This window comes from Periophthalmus magnuspinnatus, chromosome 22 (assembly GCF_009829125.3).
Source record: "Periophthalmus magnuspinnatus isolate fPerMag1 chromosome 22, fPerMag1.2.pri, whole genome shotgun sequence".
Lineage (NCBI taxonomy): Eukaryota > Metazoa > Chordata > Actinopteri > Gobiiformes > Gobiidae > Periophthalmus > Periophthalmus magnuspinnatus.
Genome location: NC_047147.1, coordinates 3,226,396 through 3,243,315, shown reverse-complemented (window position 1 = coordinate 3,243,315; position 16,920 = coordinate 3,226,396). Strand labels below are relative to the sequence as shown.

The window sequence follows — 16,920 nt, the reverse complement described above, 5'->3', positions numbered from 1 at the left end:
TGTCTTCAAGTTTAACGCCATATTGTGGAACATCCAAGGCTAATATCTCCATGGAGACAATCAGGTGGCGGGCAGCAGAAAAGCTGCTCACACGTCAGGCTCCTCCGCTGGGCTGGGTCCCATCACCTCCCCCTCAGCCTTAGATTTCTTGGGTGGTTGTTTGACTCGATGTAACTGCTTACACAACATAAGTAAATAAAACCTTTGGAGGGTGGAGGGTTTTATTGCTGTACTGTGGAACATTCCACGCAGACTAATAACATCGCCATGGAGACGAGCAGGTGCTGTAAGCTTCATGAAAAATGTTACGCGGTGCATCGTTTACTAATCTAGATATTTTTTTCAGTGTAGGACAGGCCCATGTGAAGGGGTGCTCTCGCTCCTCTCACTCCCTCCCCTTCTCTCCTCTCCCTCTCTCCCTTGTCTCCTCTCGTCTCCCTCCCCTTCTCTCTCCCCTCTCTCACTATCCTCCTCTCCCTCCCTCCTCCTCCGCTCTAACTCAATCATACTCGTGTTTCACTCTCGTCCATCCGAGGCCAACTCACTTCCTCTTGTGTCCCCTTTAAGAGCCTCCATCAGAGCAGCGACACAGGCAAACAGCCACCCACACCCGCCTACACCCACCCACCCACCCACAGCCCGCCACCCACAATATGGATCTGATCACCCTCTGGTTTGACACTAACCCAGGCCAGTGAAAGGCAACATCATCACAATAACATATCAATAGACAAAAGCAATCATCCAAAAACACGACACAGAACTCAAGAACTTTGAAATATCTCAGCAGAGGGAGATAATGCGACTGTGTCTGGGGTTTATTTCTCAGCAGACGGAGATAATGTGTCTGGGTTTATCTGTACTATACAAATATGACAAGCTTCTCAAAAGAACAGCTGATCAGTGTTTACCCTCACACTCACACTATACCTCTGCAACACAGCTGTTTGGGGGGACACTCTGTCTAGACTGTTCCACAATATGGCAGTAAATCCATCTATCTCCATGAAGACAAGAAGGCGACGCTAGGAGGACAAGCTGCAGGTCAGATCTGTGGAGAAGCAACCTAGCTCATGGTAAGAATGCGTGTTTATCAAGGCATTTTTATAATAATAATATCAGAAGTAAGAAGACACAGGGAGGGCATTTGACACACAGGTAGGGCATCTGACACACACAGAGAGGGAATCTGACACACACAGGGACATTTCAGAACATGTTTGTAAAGATCTAAACTACAGGGTTAGCAGGGTTTTTATGCAGAATGAGACAGCTGTTGTTTGTGTAAGAAAATTATGGCACTTCCAAATTTGTAGCTTTTGCAATTTGTGAACTGCGTTTATTCAAATTGCCATTTCTCTTTGATTTGAATGAATCTAGCGGCTCTACTTCCACCCCACTCACCTAAACTCAACCTGCGCTCACATTCAGAGCACATGTTCCAGGGCTGGTCCTTGTCAGAGCTTGAGCCTGAACATGTGACTCCTCCCGGCTCTGCTCACTGTTAGCCTGTTAGCATATGCCTCTCCATAGACCGCTGCTTAGTGACAACTCCATTTTGTTTACCCCGCTGTTGTAGGGTTCACATGTGTAAGGGTTAATCGCAGACAGATGCAGAGGAGCTGAGGAGAAGGTGTGGGGATGATGCCGTGTGTTTGAGGGGATGCTGTACTCAGTCAGATGGGAGTTGGGGACATGGTTTATGTAGAGCAGACCACACTGAAGCAAAGGCCTGACCCACAGATACAGATGGAATAGTCTAAGACTGAAAGATATTAAGAGGTAGAGTTTTTTCTATACTATAATTGAATAGACAGATTTAAGACCAAAATGATGAGTCTGACAGCAGCAGTTACAGAGAGAGGGGACACAGTTTTTTTTAATGTAAAGTGAATTGGAGTCGATGGAGCCAGAAACGCACATATGATCACTTCCTGTTTGGAACGCAGCGACTAACAGGTTAACTACGTCCATTTATATACAGTCCGTGATTCCTATACATACGATAACGTAACAGTTCATGTGAAGTTCTTTCTGACAGAATGCTTTATTTCTGTACAGGTTAGATACTGTCTTTTACAGAACAAAACTCGTCTCCTTTGGGTATGAAGTCTGTGTGGAGTTTAGGAGTTAATATGTTCTGCAATCTCACAGTTAAACAGCATAATTCAGACCTATCCTCCAGCTCCGTTTCAAACCTGAGTTCTCTACAACAGTTACATCACATGAACCAGACTTGCAAGATTACACAGTTCCTGTCTCTTTCCAAAAATGCCAAAATACATACATTGGATCCTTTCTTTTTATAGCTACATAACTGACATTTTGCCCTATTGTGGTGGGGATGAAAGGACTCCTAATCCTCGGCTCTCTGCGTAAACATTCATTTCATGGACAGTTGAAAACAAATTGTACTGGTTATAATTATCCCTCTGAAAACACAGAGCATCCTCCTTCCTAAAACTTGACCCTATTCTCAACTTGTCCGAAATTTGGTCCTGTATATAGCAAAACGCCCAAAGACACCCACCTTCTGATGATAAATGGGTTTAGCTTTACTCCATTAGCTCTGCAGTAAGGAGCGGCGCTATCGCTAACATGCTAACTAGAGATTCAGTCCTGTAACAGACCCCATGCATTTTTCCGCAACAATTTAGCCTAATTAGCATCAAGTCCTGGCCCATCCATCATACTCCTCAAGAAACACAAACAGCGCGTCAAGGCTAGCGTAACAAACAGAGCGACTAGCTACTTAGCGCAAATTATTCTTACATGAAAACGACGTTGCTTCTCAGGCAAACTTTAGCTGTTTACGAGGCCGCCTGGGAGGAGGAAGAGAAGGAGAGGGGGAGGAGGAGAGGAGGAAGAGAAGAAAAGGAGGAAGAAGAGGGGAGGAGAGGAGAAGGAAGAGTAGGGGAGGAGAGGAGCAGAGGAGGAGGAAAGGAAAAGGAGAGGAAGAAGAGAGGAAGAGAGAGGCAGAAGAGGAGGAGGAGAGGAGAAGGAAGAGTCGGGGAGGAGAGGAGCAGAGAAGGAGGAAAGGAAGAGGAGAGGAGAGCAAGAGAGAGGCAGAAGAGGAGGAGGAGAGGAGAAGGAAGAGAGGAGAGGAGGAGGAGAGGAGAAGGAAGAGAGGAGAGGAGGAGGAGAGTGGGAGAAGAGAAGAGGAAAAGAGGAGGAGAGGTTTTTCCATTCCATTTTAAATGCAAGCTAGATACATGTCTGTGTAACGTCACAGGCAAAGCAATAAGATGTCTATGGAGACCAGAAAAAGTTCCATAGTGCAGCTTTAAACCTCAATGACCTGTTAACTCCTGACCAGGACAAGCAAACACATTTTTCATGCAGCTTTTCGCTTTCAGAGACAATTCTTTCTTTTGCCAAAACAACACTAATAGAACAATTTACTCAAGCTGTGAACACATGCAATGGGGCTTCTTGGGACTCGAGCTGTGAATACATGCGATGGAGCTGCTTGGGACTCGAGCTGTGAACACATGTGATGGAGCTGCTTGGGACTTTTGCGGTTTTGGCTCAAAATAAAGATTAATTAAGTCTATTAGTTACACAAATATCGACGCATCAGTAAAACAATGCAAAGGTTTGAGAGAGTTAACCCCGAGATCTGACGATTGGAAACGCTTTAATCAAATCTATTGTTTTAAAGACCAAAATCCCGTCTCTGAATTCATGACAACAGACATTAGGAAGATAATAGTAGCAATACATTACTTTGTACAAGACTTTACACGCGACACACTGCATACTAGCCCAATGATCACAGTCAGAAGTCCAGGGTGTAATAGTCTTTTAAGAACCTTTACAATACACAAACAAAACAACAGTGTACAGTTAACACATGCATTAGTTTAGCAACGATAGCAAATGATGAAACCTGTTGTTAACGCTAGCAGGAGTGACCTCAGGGAAAGAAGACACCTGATTTATCTATTATTAATGTTCATATCTTGATTTACAGACACAAAAGTGAAATAAAAACCCCAGGATCATGTAGAGCGGGTTAATGCGAACATTTAAGACCAAAATGACAGGTCTGACAGCAGCAGGTACAGAGAGAGGAGACACAGTTTTTCAATGTAAAGTGAACTTACAGCCAAATTTCTTTAGACAACAGAATATGATTTTCAACATTGAAAGGTAGTACTGTGTTTTCTATTCCCATGTGTCTTATATCTGTGTAATCCCTCAGTGTCCAGTAGGTTCATAGTGGTCCATGGGTGTAAACTAGTCTATGTGTCTTATACTTGTGAAAGATACAGCTCAAGCTCATTCTAAAGATATTCAGGAAAGGTTCATTTCTGTCCTGTCAATGAAACTTGTTTTTACTGTCTATACCTATGAAAAATTAGTATCTCGTATTTGATTTTTGATGCTTTTGACAACCCTAACACAGGCACAGAGAGAACACGCAAACTGCACCAAAAAGCCTTGCAATGTGTTTATTTTGTTTGCTGTTTTTAAATTTCAGTAGTCATAAATAAAGCCATGTTTGCACAGAGAAAACCAGGAAACGTCATCATGTTAGAAAAATGACTGAAAAACAAACTTATGCTAATCAGATCGCTTTAGCCTCACTAGCCTCTCTCTGAATGCTCACGTTACTCTGGACTAGACTCACTATAGACCTCCCTGCTGTCCGGTACAGGGTCCACTTCATTTGTCAGTCCTCCCTTCTCTCTGATGTTAAGCAGAGTGTGAAACCGGCGCTAATTATGTAGGAAGTTTGGCGAGAGAGTTCTGTTGTTTTTAGTTTAATTCACAGAACGGGGAGCTGGCCACTTTCACAATGACAACTGCGAAAAGCCGAGATGTAAGCTACTTCTCCTCCTAAAACAACACCAACGACTAAACTAACTGTCAACACTAGCACTGCCTTCTCTTGCCTCCTTGAATAACCTCTTTCTCAAATGTAATAATAAATCTGGAACCTGTCTGGATATGTTTGAAGGGTTAAAGTAGTGTTACCATGACAACGTAAACAATAACAACTACATTTTTTTCAATGCTAGTTAAGAATGCTATTTACATTAGCGTTTTACATTTTCTAAATCAGGATTGAGTTCAAAGTTCACTTTTTAAAAAACATGTTTAGGGGAAGACCACAGACTATAAAGAAGTGAACTAAGTGAGTGTGACGTCACCCACAGTGTCATCGAGGCTAGAGCAGTTATAGGGGACAATTTTGATCCGAGTTTCCGACCGTGAGTATCATAGTAAAAGAAAAGACCCTATCCGGAGCTAGGCAGGTAGTACCCCTTCCTGCCCACACTGCTGGTTTTGCAGGGAGCAGGCACTTAGCAATGCTGTCAATCAAAGTTTGATTAATCTTGATTTATGGACATAATAGTGAAACTAAAACATCAGAATCATGTAGAGCGGGTTAATACGAACATGACGAAAATGACCAGTCGAACAGCAGCTGTTATAGAGAGAGGGGACACAGTTTTTCAGTAGTAAGTCAACTGGAGCCAGAGTCAACGGAGCCAGAAGCGTGCCCATGCTCACTTCCTGTTTGTAACACGGTGGCTAGCAGGTTAGCTATGTCTATTTATATAAACAGTCTTGGGAAAAGACTGAATTATCCACTGATAACTAATATAACAATCCCGCCATTTCAGATCACGTGTAGAGGTCGAATGCTGTGTTATTCTCAGAGGTCTGAACTTGGACCTTGGAGTAACGTTTCCTCCACATTTCTGTGTTCAATAGGCCAATGATATTTAATACAGATGTGGAATATTTTTTAAATGCTGATTTTTGTTGTTGAGTGGGTTATTGGGTCTACTCACAAATAAAAATGATCAGATTGCACACTTGTACGTTTACCTTTTGGATATTTCAAGGTAAAGTAAAGTGTAATCGATAGGGAAAACTGGCTCCTGCGCCTCCATCTGGGAGGCTGACGTCATCACATTCTAAAATATGGAAACCTCCAATAAACCTAAGGGAAGTGTTCAAAACCAGCCATATTAAAGTTAATTTATTCATCCGGACAATTTTAAGTTACAAATCAACGTTTGAGAGTGAACCTGTGCTTTTATTGTGATTAGCTCTGCGTAGCTATTAGCATAACAGAGCATTTATACCAGAGGCTCAGAGGCTGCAGGAGGAGGCTCACATACATGGGGGAACAGGAGGAGCAACTAAAGACAAAATAACACTCATTATTCAGTATATGAAAGATGGAACAAAATTATTTTGAGGTCAATATTTATCGTGGGGATTTTTTATTTGCAAAAATGGGAGGATAATTTTTTCTTATAATGCCGTAACATTTGAGCTGTAGAATTGAATAAGTCACTTCTATTTTAAATTTTTGCTCCATTCAGCTGTTTATTTGTTGCAGCTCATGTGTTTTAATGATGCTGTTTATTTAAAAATGATCTTGCTGTATTTTAATTTAATCAGTGGCATAACAGTTCAATATCATCATTTCTCGTGCTTCAAAACTTGTTATGGTGACAGGTCTAGATCAATATTTAACTGTTGGATATTAAGTGTATCCATACGCAGTGAGCAGCCATGTTGGATTTTCTAACACAGAACCAGCTTTGGGTTCTGAAATGTTACCAAAGTTTCCAAGTAGGAGTTCCCAAGACGGATGGGTGTTCCAGTGCAAATTTACAAGTCGGAACTCGGAAAATCCACCCTCCAAGGACAACTGGAACACCGCATAAGCTACAAAGTTGGCTGTTTTTTTTTCCATGCCAAAAAATTGTCTGTGTAATCCCTCAGTGGTCCAGGTAGGTTCCATAGTGGTCCATGGGTGTATATTAGTCTATGTGTCTTATACCTGTGAAAGATACAGCTCAACATCATTCTAGATATTCAGGAAAGTTTCATTTCTGTCAATAGGATTTTTTTTAGTACCGATACCAGCAAAAAATGTGTATCTAGTACCTGATTTTTGATATTTTTGACAACCCCTGTGTAGAAACCATTGACAGTAACCAAGTAATTGGCCTAAAGAATCGCCCTGCACGAGTTACCGGGTATAAGATACAAAATGTTACTAACGACCGTTGCAAAGCTAACATTTGTTCATACTAAAATGTGAGGCTAGCTTCTGTAACTATCATTGAGAGTTTTAATCATGTTTGGAAAATTGAACAGCTAAAATAAAGTAAGTGGTTTGTCTTCATGTTCCTGATCCCTAATTACATCCACCACAGAGAGGAAAGAGCCCACAGCCCCGTGCAGAGGCCTGGGCGGTCAGCGGAGGTGAGAGCGGAGGGTTAGCCTAATCAAGCTAATCAAGCTAATTCCTCCAAACCAGTGTGATGTCATCCGGCATTTCCTCATTCAGCATTTTTGAGACGAGGCCAAAACCTACTCTAAACCAGTCGTGAACGCAACTGAGAAGCCTCTTTACAAGATACAGGAAAATGTCAACTAAAAATGTAAAGGAGGGAAGCAGGTCGCAGTTAAAATAATGTAATGTTACTCAAGTAAAAGTTTTGGGTGTAAACAGACTGTAGAAAGACTGTTCATAGCTTGATTTACAGACACAATAGTGACATTTAAAAAAAAAACAACAGGATGATGTGCAACTGATTAATACAAACATTTTAAGCCCAAAATGACGAGTCTGACAGCAGCAGTTACAGAGACAGGGGACACAGTTTTTCAGTGTAATGTGAATTGGAGCCAGAGTCGATGGAGCTAGCGGTTAGCAGGTTAGCTATGTCCATTTATATATACAGTGTATGGTTGTAAGTCTATCAATGACAGTATCTTTAGAGCGCACATCGAGGAGGTTCCATCTCCCTGGTTGAATTATTGTTACTACTGGAATAACATGGATGATTTGAAAGTTTTATGCTGCATTCAGGCGCTGTTCCTCTGGTGGGACATTTCAGCGCCTTGTCTCAGAGAAATAAAACAAAACCAGAGGAGCACTTCCCTTAAATGCAGCACTCAAAACAGCACATGAGGCACCCCCCACCCCCCTCCCCCTCAACTACCCCCCTGCCCAAGTACCTCCCACAACTACCCCCCAAACTACCCCAAATAACCCCACTACCCCAACAATCCCCCCAACTACCTCCGTACCTCCACCTCCTGCCCCCATATCTCCATACCCCGTCTTCTGCCTCCACAGGCCAAACCCCCGCCTTCTGCCCCATACCTCCATACCCATACTTTCTGCCCCCATACCTCCATACCCTTGACTTCTGGCCCCACACGCCCAAACCCCCACACCTCCAAATCCCTGCGTTCTGACCTCATACCTCCAAACCCCAACTTTCTGCCCCCACACGCCGCCTTCTGCCCCCATACCTCCATACTATTACCCTCTGCCCACACATGCTCAAACCCCTGCCTCCTGCCCCCACACGCTCAAACCCCCACCTTCTGCCTCCATACCCCCGTCTTCTGCCCCCATACCTCAATACCCCGCCATCTGCCCTCATACCTCCATACCCTGCGTTCTGCCCCCATACATCCATACCCCCGCACCTCCATACCCCCGCCTTCTGCCCCATACTTCCATACCCCCGCCTTTTGCCCCCATACCTCCATACCCCGCCTTCTGCCCCCATACCTCCATACCCCGCCTTCTGCCCCCATACCTCCATACCCCAGCCTTCTGCCCCCATACCTCCATACTGGCCCCATACCTCCATACCCCCGCCATCTGCCCCCACACCTCCATACCCCCGCCTTCTGCCCCCATACCTCCATACCCCCGCCTTCTGCCCCGCGCGACCAGGATGTTTGCCTTAGAAATGACTTAGCCCGCTCTAATTGCCCCTGGGGTAATTAGCATGTCTCCTTCCCATTTAAAGAAAACCAAAAGCTGCCGTGTTGTTGTAGGGGAGAGAAAGTGATCCGGACTCATATTTTCATAATGAAGCTGAAATAATAAACGCTTTAAAGAACAAAATGCTGGTGACACGTGTAATCTTTGTCACTTTTCACAAGACAAATTTAAACTGATTTCACTTTTATTTCCAGTACCACACAAAGACTCAAAATGCTGTAAAAACATTTAGTTCTTATTTGGTGAATGATTTTGCTTTTTTCTTTGTTTGATTAAAGCCACGGTATGCCACTTTTTGCCAAAATATAGACAAAAATACAAGCATGTTTTTACATTATGGATGTTGTTATAGCACTGAAAAACATGTGTTGTTATTGTAAGTGGACTCGCACTCCACATCTCCACAATCCCGGAGAGCTTCTATGGGGATATTGTTCTTTTAGCTATAATAATACATGGCATAAACTTATCTTCATGGAGACTGTTCCGAAGTATTGTTTTAACTGTTTCCATCGAATCATACAGTTGACTGAAAGTTACATATTATTACTTTAATGAATTGTATTAAATATTTATTTGAGTTAATTCTGTATTTTAAATTTAAGATTTCGATGTTACACCATTACATAAACATTTATTTAGCAAAACCTTGTAAATATAGGTCATTACTAACCTGGAACCTGTAAAGTTGAAAATGCTAAATAATTTATTTTAAAGGGTCATATTGTGTAAAGAGTTAAATTGGAGTTGCAGGGAGATAAGGTTTTTTTTGCAATTCAAAATGTAAAATTGAATTTTTTTAAACATGAAATGCTATTGAATCACTTCTGGTAACTTTATTATAAAAAAAACAAAAAAAACAACATTTTGAATCTTAATTAGCATCATAGACTATATATAAATGGACACAGCTAGCCTGCTAGCCACTGCGTTCAAAATAGCATGGGCATACTTCCGGCTCCAATTCACTTTACACTGAAAAAAAGAGTCCTCTCTCTCTGTGACTGCTGCTGTCAGACTCATCATTTTGGTCTTAAATGTTTGTATTAACCCGCTCTACATGATCCTTTCACTATTGTGATTCACTATTTCACTATTGTGTCTGTAAATCAAGATATGAACATTAATAACAGACAAATCAGGCAGTTTCTTTCTTCTTTCGTTAGCAACAGCTTTAATTGAGAGCATTGCTAAGCACCAGCTGTGTGCTAAACCAGTGGCGTGAGCGAAAAGGGGCGTTACCTTAAACAGCCTCGCTCCGGGTTGGCTCTTTGGTGGCTATGTCACTCGAGGTTGAAATTCAAAGTGGCTCCATCTTGTCCCCTAAACTGTTCTAGCCTCGATGAGCTTCATTTGACTGGAGCTGAACGCTGTGGGTGACGTCACACTCACTTAGTCCACTTCTTTACACAGTCTATGATTAGCATTCAGTCTACATTAGCTTTAAGTACTGTTTATTCAGCAGGTTTGAAATAACTCAAATCCAACTGAAAATAATCCTTCAGAAATAGATTTAACAAAGCAAACATTTCCTCAAGTAATCACAACACAAACAACTGCTGCCCCAGAACATGCTCCTGCGGAACGTCAATGGAAAAAACAGATTTGGGAATGTGATTGGAAGTTTGAAACAGAAAGGGGAGGGATTAGAACACTAGACCCCTCATAAGGCTGGAGCAGGACTGACAAATGGGAGCGGGGTGCAGCGTCTCCCTTGGGTGCCATCGATCAGACTGCAGAGGTCCAAGCACCATTATGAAAGGCACCCAAAGGACCCCAGTCCAGAAACAAGACCAGAACACCGGAGGAGAGGAGCGGATGGGAGGTCCTGGGAGGTAAAGTGGGAACAGGGGGACAGAGAGACAGAGAGAGAGACAGAGAGAGAGAGAGAGAGAGAAAGAGAGAGATGGGGGTGGGGATGAGAGAGGAGAGAGAGTTAGAGGTGGAGCAGGGAGATAGTAGAGAAGAGAGAGGAAAAAGGGGGGTGGGAGGGAGAAACGGACAGAGTGAGAGTGAGGGGGGTGTGAGGGAGGAGAGAGAAAGAAAGAAGAGGAGCAGGGAGATGGCAGAGGAGAAAGAGGGAGGGAGAGAGAAAAAAGAGGAGAGAAATATAAGAGTGTATACGTCCTTCAGTGTGATAGAAGGGAGAGGATAAAAAGAGGGGAGAGGGGGACAAAGAGAGAGAGTGAGAGAGAGGAAAAAGGAGAAAAAAGAAAAGAGAACAGAGAGAAGAATGAGAGGGGTGGGAGGGAGAGATGGAGAGAGCAGAGAAGAGAGAGATGGAGAGAAAGAGGGAGGAAAGATATAAAAGGCAGAAGTAAAAAGAGACAGAATGTGTAAGGCATGTGCAAAGATAATAACTTGGGAGCAGGAAGTTTGGGATCCACTAAGGAACACATGAAGACTATGGAAAAGTAGACTTTTTGTGATATTTAACACTTTTGATCACAGTTCTGTGTCCCCTCTCTCTGTAACTGCTGCTGTCAGACTTGTCATTTTGGTCTTAAATGTTCATATTAACCCGCTCTACATGATCCTGAGGTTTTTATTTCACTATTGTCTCTGTAAATCAAGATTAGATCAAGAACATTAATAACAGACAAATCAGGAGCCTTCTTTCCCTGAGGTCACTCTTGCTAGAGTTAGCAAGAAGTTTAGTTGACAGCGTTGCTAGGGTTGTTACCTTCAACAGCTTCGCTCCAGATTGGCTCTTTGGCCCTCCTCTAGCCTCAATGAGCTTCATTTGACTGGAGCTGAACATTATGGGTGATGTCACACTCACTTATTATATTATTGGGAGATCAAAGAAGTCATGGCCAGATACTAATTAAAATACCTAAATTAGATACTCATTTGAGCTAGCATGCGAATTTCTAGAAACTACTTTTATTTGCGTTAAAATGCTATAGTCTACAAAAGACATGTTTTTATTATCATTGTGGTACAAAAATTTTGTAAAATAAATCTTTTTTTCTTAGTATTGAAATAAAGCATTTAAAATTTTAGCATTGTGACAACTTTGCAGCTCTGTCTATACATTTCTGCACAACAACATAAACGTAATTTGTCTATTTTAAAATATTCAATACATTGCCGTTACCTAAACTATATTTTTGGAGGTCATGTGTAAAATGTCCCTGGAGAGCTCCCGTAGTTCCCACACAGAGGAAGTCAGGACTCCAAACCAAACAGCCCCAGGTAAAACTCTTCACTAATGAGTCCGAGGCCACACTCAGAAAATACCATTTATTTCAGAGAGTAAACTATGAGACCACAGACCAAACACGCCTCTACAGCTTCACAGACTCTTTCATATTCATTCATTACTCTGTAGCCACATCTGCCCTGGGGCAAACTGATGGTGATGTGGCAGTTGTTCTGTGCTTATGGTGGGTGGATTGTGTAGATCAGAGTTGCCAAAGCGGAGGTCAGAAAGCAATCAGTTTTAATTTGAAAGTTATGACTGTGTTTATTTATCATAAGTATAATGACACACTGTAAAGATCCAAACTATTCACAAACAAACGCAAAAGAAAAAAAAATCTTATTCATGGCTTTCAAGCTATGGCAACCGTTCCCCGTTGTCATAGCAATTAAGAAATTCAAGTCAAAAGTAGATCTTATGAATGGGAAATATCCTCTATGGTTCCTCACAAAGTCGTTCAAATCAGGAAGGAATTGTTTCGTCTGAAACAGTCTGAAAAAAGAAGTGAACTGAGTGAGTGTGAACAGCGTTCAGCTCCAGCCACATGAAGCTGATCGAGGCAAGCAGCTATAGCAGCCAATTTGGAGCTGAGTAGGGATGGGACGATATACGATAATATCGTTAATCGCAATAAAAAAGGTCCGCAATCGTTCATGGCATTTTTTAATAATCGTGATCATCGCACTATGTGCACAGAAGCAATGCTAACAATTATAAACGCTATATTTTACCTACAATTAAGTCAATAGTAGAATAAACCACGCTTACCAATCAAGAACAGCATCCAATCCATCAAAAAATAAGGTCCTTTACTCCTGAGTCCACTGTGGGATCTTTACTCTTTGCCATGAACCGCTCGGGGCCCGAGATGCTTCTAGTTTAACTTGTACAAACATCCACAGTGTGTCGTCATGTTTAAAACGCAAAACAACAGTGCGTAAAATGCGCCATTATGCACACATTTCTGCATCCACTCGGCTTCGGCCTTTTCCCACTTCACCAAAGTACCGGTACCTTAATTGCATCGTTCTAAGTGTTCGTTGACGGACTCTTGCATCACTTCCGGTGCGACAAGGACTGGTCCATTTCGACAGCATGCAATTGAGGAGTACACATTTTCTTCCGGGTACGTCTGTTTACGGAAAACCATGGCATGTGATACATCATCCTGTCCCGCTGCTCATTGGCTGTAAGGGGAAAACGTCACTAAATGTGTGTAATGTAATTGGTTGATTCTACAAGGGGAAGAGTGGGGCGTAAACTTTCAGTCATCTGTAGCACTGATTCGCTGTCTGCGGCTCCAGTAACCCACAACCCCCACCTTATTGGCCAACACTGGTGTCAATCACAAGCTAACACGTGTGTTTAGCACTGAGGAACAAAGTTGGCGCTGTCAGAAGTTTATTATGCCTGAAATCGACAAAAGAAAGGCAAAGAAGTGACGGAGCAGATTTCATATTTGGAGTACTTTCCTGCAGCAGATTGGACATGGAGGATCTTATTTTGTGGACATAATTTCTTGACTGGATTATATTCTCTGGACCTTTATGGAACAAAAGAGACCAACTTTGTGTGAATATGTTGATGTTTGACAGAACCAGAGCGCTCAATGGTAAGTGAAGTCCAGATTCACACTTTGTGACTTTTCTGTAAAAACATCTTTCCTGTCAGCACTGTGGTGATTACAGGTGAAAATGGTTTGCATAACCAGACAGAAAGACAAGCGCCACAGCTTTCATTTGATGTGTAGATTGTTTGTGTGGGTGACGCAGAAGTGTATGTACATTGCTGTAAAGTTGTAAAGTAGGCCCGGGCCGCCGGAATGTTAACAGGTTAATAATTATCGCGATAATATCGTTAATCGCGATTATTTTGGCCACGATAATCGTGAGTCTAAAATTTAATATCGTCCCATCCCTAGAGCTGAGTTCATATTTGGAATTCCCACCGCGAGTATCATAGCAACCAAAAAGTCAATCCAGAGCAAGGGTGATGAGGGTAACGCCCCTTCCCGCTTGCACCGCTGGTTTAGCAGGGAGCAGGTGTTTAGCAACGCTAAATCTCAATCAAACCTGTTGCTAACTCTAGTGGAAGTGACCTCGGGGAAAGAAGGCGCCTGATTTGTCTGTTATTAATATTCATATCTTGATTTATCTTGACACAATAGTGAAATAAAAACTCCAGTTTCATGTAGAGCGGGTTAATACGAACATTTAAGACCAAAATGACGAGTCTGACAGCAGCAGTTACAGAGAGAGGGGACACAGTTTTTCAATGTAAAGTGAATTGGGACCAGATGGAGCCGGAAGCGCAGTCATGCTCACTTCCTGTTTGGAATGTGGCGGCTAGCAGGTTAGCTATGTCCATTTATATATACAGTCTATGGTCTGAAACCCATAAAAATAAAAAAAGATACACGTCACTTTTACACAAAATATTCAAACAAACAGGCTGTCAACAGAAATTTGGGGGCCTGGGACAAGAGAGCCCCACATCTAATTTATAGTAATAGGAGGAGAGTCCAATTCTGGACCCCTAAGATCCTGGGGCTAGGGACAACAGGCCCCTTTGTCCCCCCCGTCGACCCCCCGGAAACAAATGGCATTATATATTTGTATAGGGTCATTGCTTATGTGTGTATTTCTATATTTTAAAGTTTTAATGTGTGAATTTGTTAGAGGCCTTTGATTTTAATGCTGTTAAAATTTTGGGAATCCTGGCCTGAGCTACTGTCGCCCGCTCTAACAAGTATATGGCATGCCAGGATCAGGAATCGAACCAGCAACCTTTTCTGTTAGAAAGTGAATGTCTACCAACTTAGCAACTACAATATTCACAAAAAATAGAGAATAAAAACATGAAATATATAGATTATAGTTTTGTATCTTGACCTATTGCAACGAATGCGTCACTTTTCTCCCTTTAAACTTGAAAAATGGAACTTTGAAAGGCAGAAAACTTAAAAATACAACAAAGATGGAAAGATTTGTGAAGCAGATCCATAATTTCAGGTTTTTTGGTTGGGTTCTGAACATCTCATTTGAAGGCCGTCTTTGGACACAGCTGTCGGCCTCCTGTGTGATCCTCTGGGGTTATAAAGAAGACCCCATGTCACACAGTGTCCAATGGGAAGACTGGATCTGCAGACCAAGAGAGGGAGAGGAGGAGGGAGAGAAGGACAGGGGGAGGGACAAAAGGAGGGAGAGAAAGAGAGGGGGAGGGAGAAAGGGAGAGAGGAAGGGAGAGAGGAAGGGAGAGAGGAAGAAAGGGATGGAGAGAGGGAGGGAGAGGAGAAGGGGGTGGAAGAGGAAGGGAGAAGGAGGGAGGGAGAGGGGGAGAAGGAAAGGGAGGAAAAGAGAGAGAGGGAGGAAGAGGAAAGGAGACAAGAAGGGAGAGAGAGAGAGCAAGGGAGAGAGAGAAAGAGAGGGGGAGAGGAAGGAAAAGAGGGAGAGAAGGAGGAAGAGGAAGGGAGAGAAGGAGGGAGAGAGAGAAAGGGAGAGAGGGAAGGAGAGGCAGAGAGGGAGGAAGAGGGAGAGAGAGGGGGATGGAGAGGGAGGAAGAGAAAGAGAGAGAGGGGGGAGAGGGAGGAAGTGAGGAAGAGAAGGAGGGATAGGGAGGGAGGAAGAGAATGAGGGAGGGAGGGAGGGAGGGAGGGGGAGAGGAAGAGAGGAAGGGAAGGAGAGAGGAGGAAGAGGGAGGGAAGGAGGGAGAGAAAGAAGGCAGAGAATGAATCGGGATGACACAGAGAAAAAAAGAGAGAAAGAGGAAAATAGTGTGGGTGAGAGGGGAAAGAGAGAAAGGTAAGCTGGAGAAAGAGTGACAGATTGCATGGATTGAAGTGAGAGAAAAGGAAGGGGGTAGAAGAGAGACAGAATAGTAAGAGTGGAGAGTAAAAAGACTGAGGGAGAGACGAAGGAAGAGAAAAAGATGGACTGAAGCGGAAGAGAAAAGAAGGAGGGAGAAGACAGAATAGTGAGATGGTGAAAAGAAGGAGGGAGACAGAAAGAAAGAGAAGGAGAGATATAAATGGAAAGAGTCTTGTGTGGTCCTGTTCCAGGTGCATTAGAGGAGACGATCTCAGAGACGGTCACATGACTCACTGCACAGAGACACGGCCACAAGATTTAAGGCTTTACAGTCAAAGAAACTAACGCTAGAGCGACCTCGGAGAGAGAAGGGCCTGACTGGTCTGTTATTAATGTTCATATCTTGATTCACAGACACAATAGTGAAATAAAAACCCCAGGATCATGTAGAGCGGGTTAATACGAACATTTAAGACCAAAATGACGAGTCTGACAGCAGCAGTTACAGAGAGAGGACTACGACAGCTAGCAGGTTAGCTATGTGGACTTGGTTTGGTCCTGTTTTGGTCCTGTTTTAGTCCTGGTTTAGTTCTAATGTACTGTTTAAGTTGCCTGTAGATCACCTGACAAAACAAATTCAAGATAAAAAAAAAACAAACAACAGTTTATTTTTATTTTTTAAATATACTAAAACAATGAATTTAAAAGGTTTTGCTTATAGTTCTTCAAAACCTCAAACAGACTTCTTATTAAATGTTGGTTTTTTTTGCTTTTTCTGGCTCAATTCAGCATTTTAGCATTTTTAAACTTTAAACTAGAAATGTAAATCTGTATGAGCTGCCTCACTCTTCAGCTCAACAAACATTTTAAACAAACTTAAAATTATGCTGCCAAATTTAAATCAAATCATTTCTTTTGAATATTTTAAATGTGAGTTCCTCCATCACTGAGTCTATAGAAAACGTATTCAAACTGGCAGCACTTATGGTTTAGGGCCTGCAAATTATAACATGTGCTCTCGACATAAACATCATTGTTTGAGTGGTCAGATCCACTGGCCCCCAGGTTGTGATTCCAGCTCCCACAGATGAATGCTGTTGCTGTGTCCTTGGACAAGACACTTTCCCAAG

General features: G+C 42.6%; 1 protein-coding gene across 1 annotated transcript in view; it reads right to left on the bottom strand.

The window, feature by feature from the left end:
- The window catches only part of slc25a21 (solute carrier family 25 member 21), a 162,220-nt gene that overhangs the window by 127,934 nt on the left and 17,366 nt on the right, over positions 1 to 16,920 (bottom strand). The window lies entirely within an intron of this gene.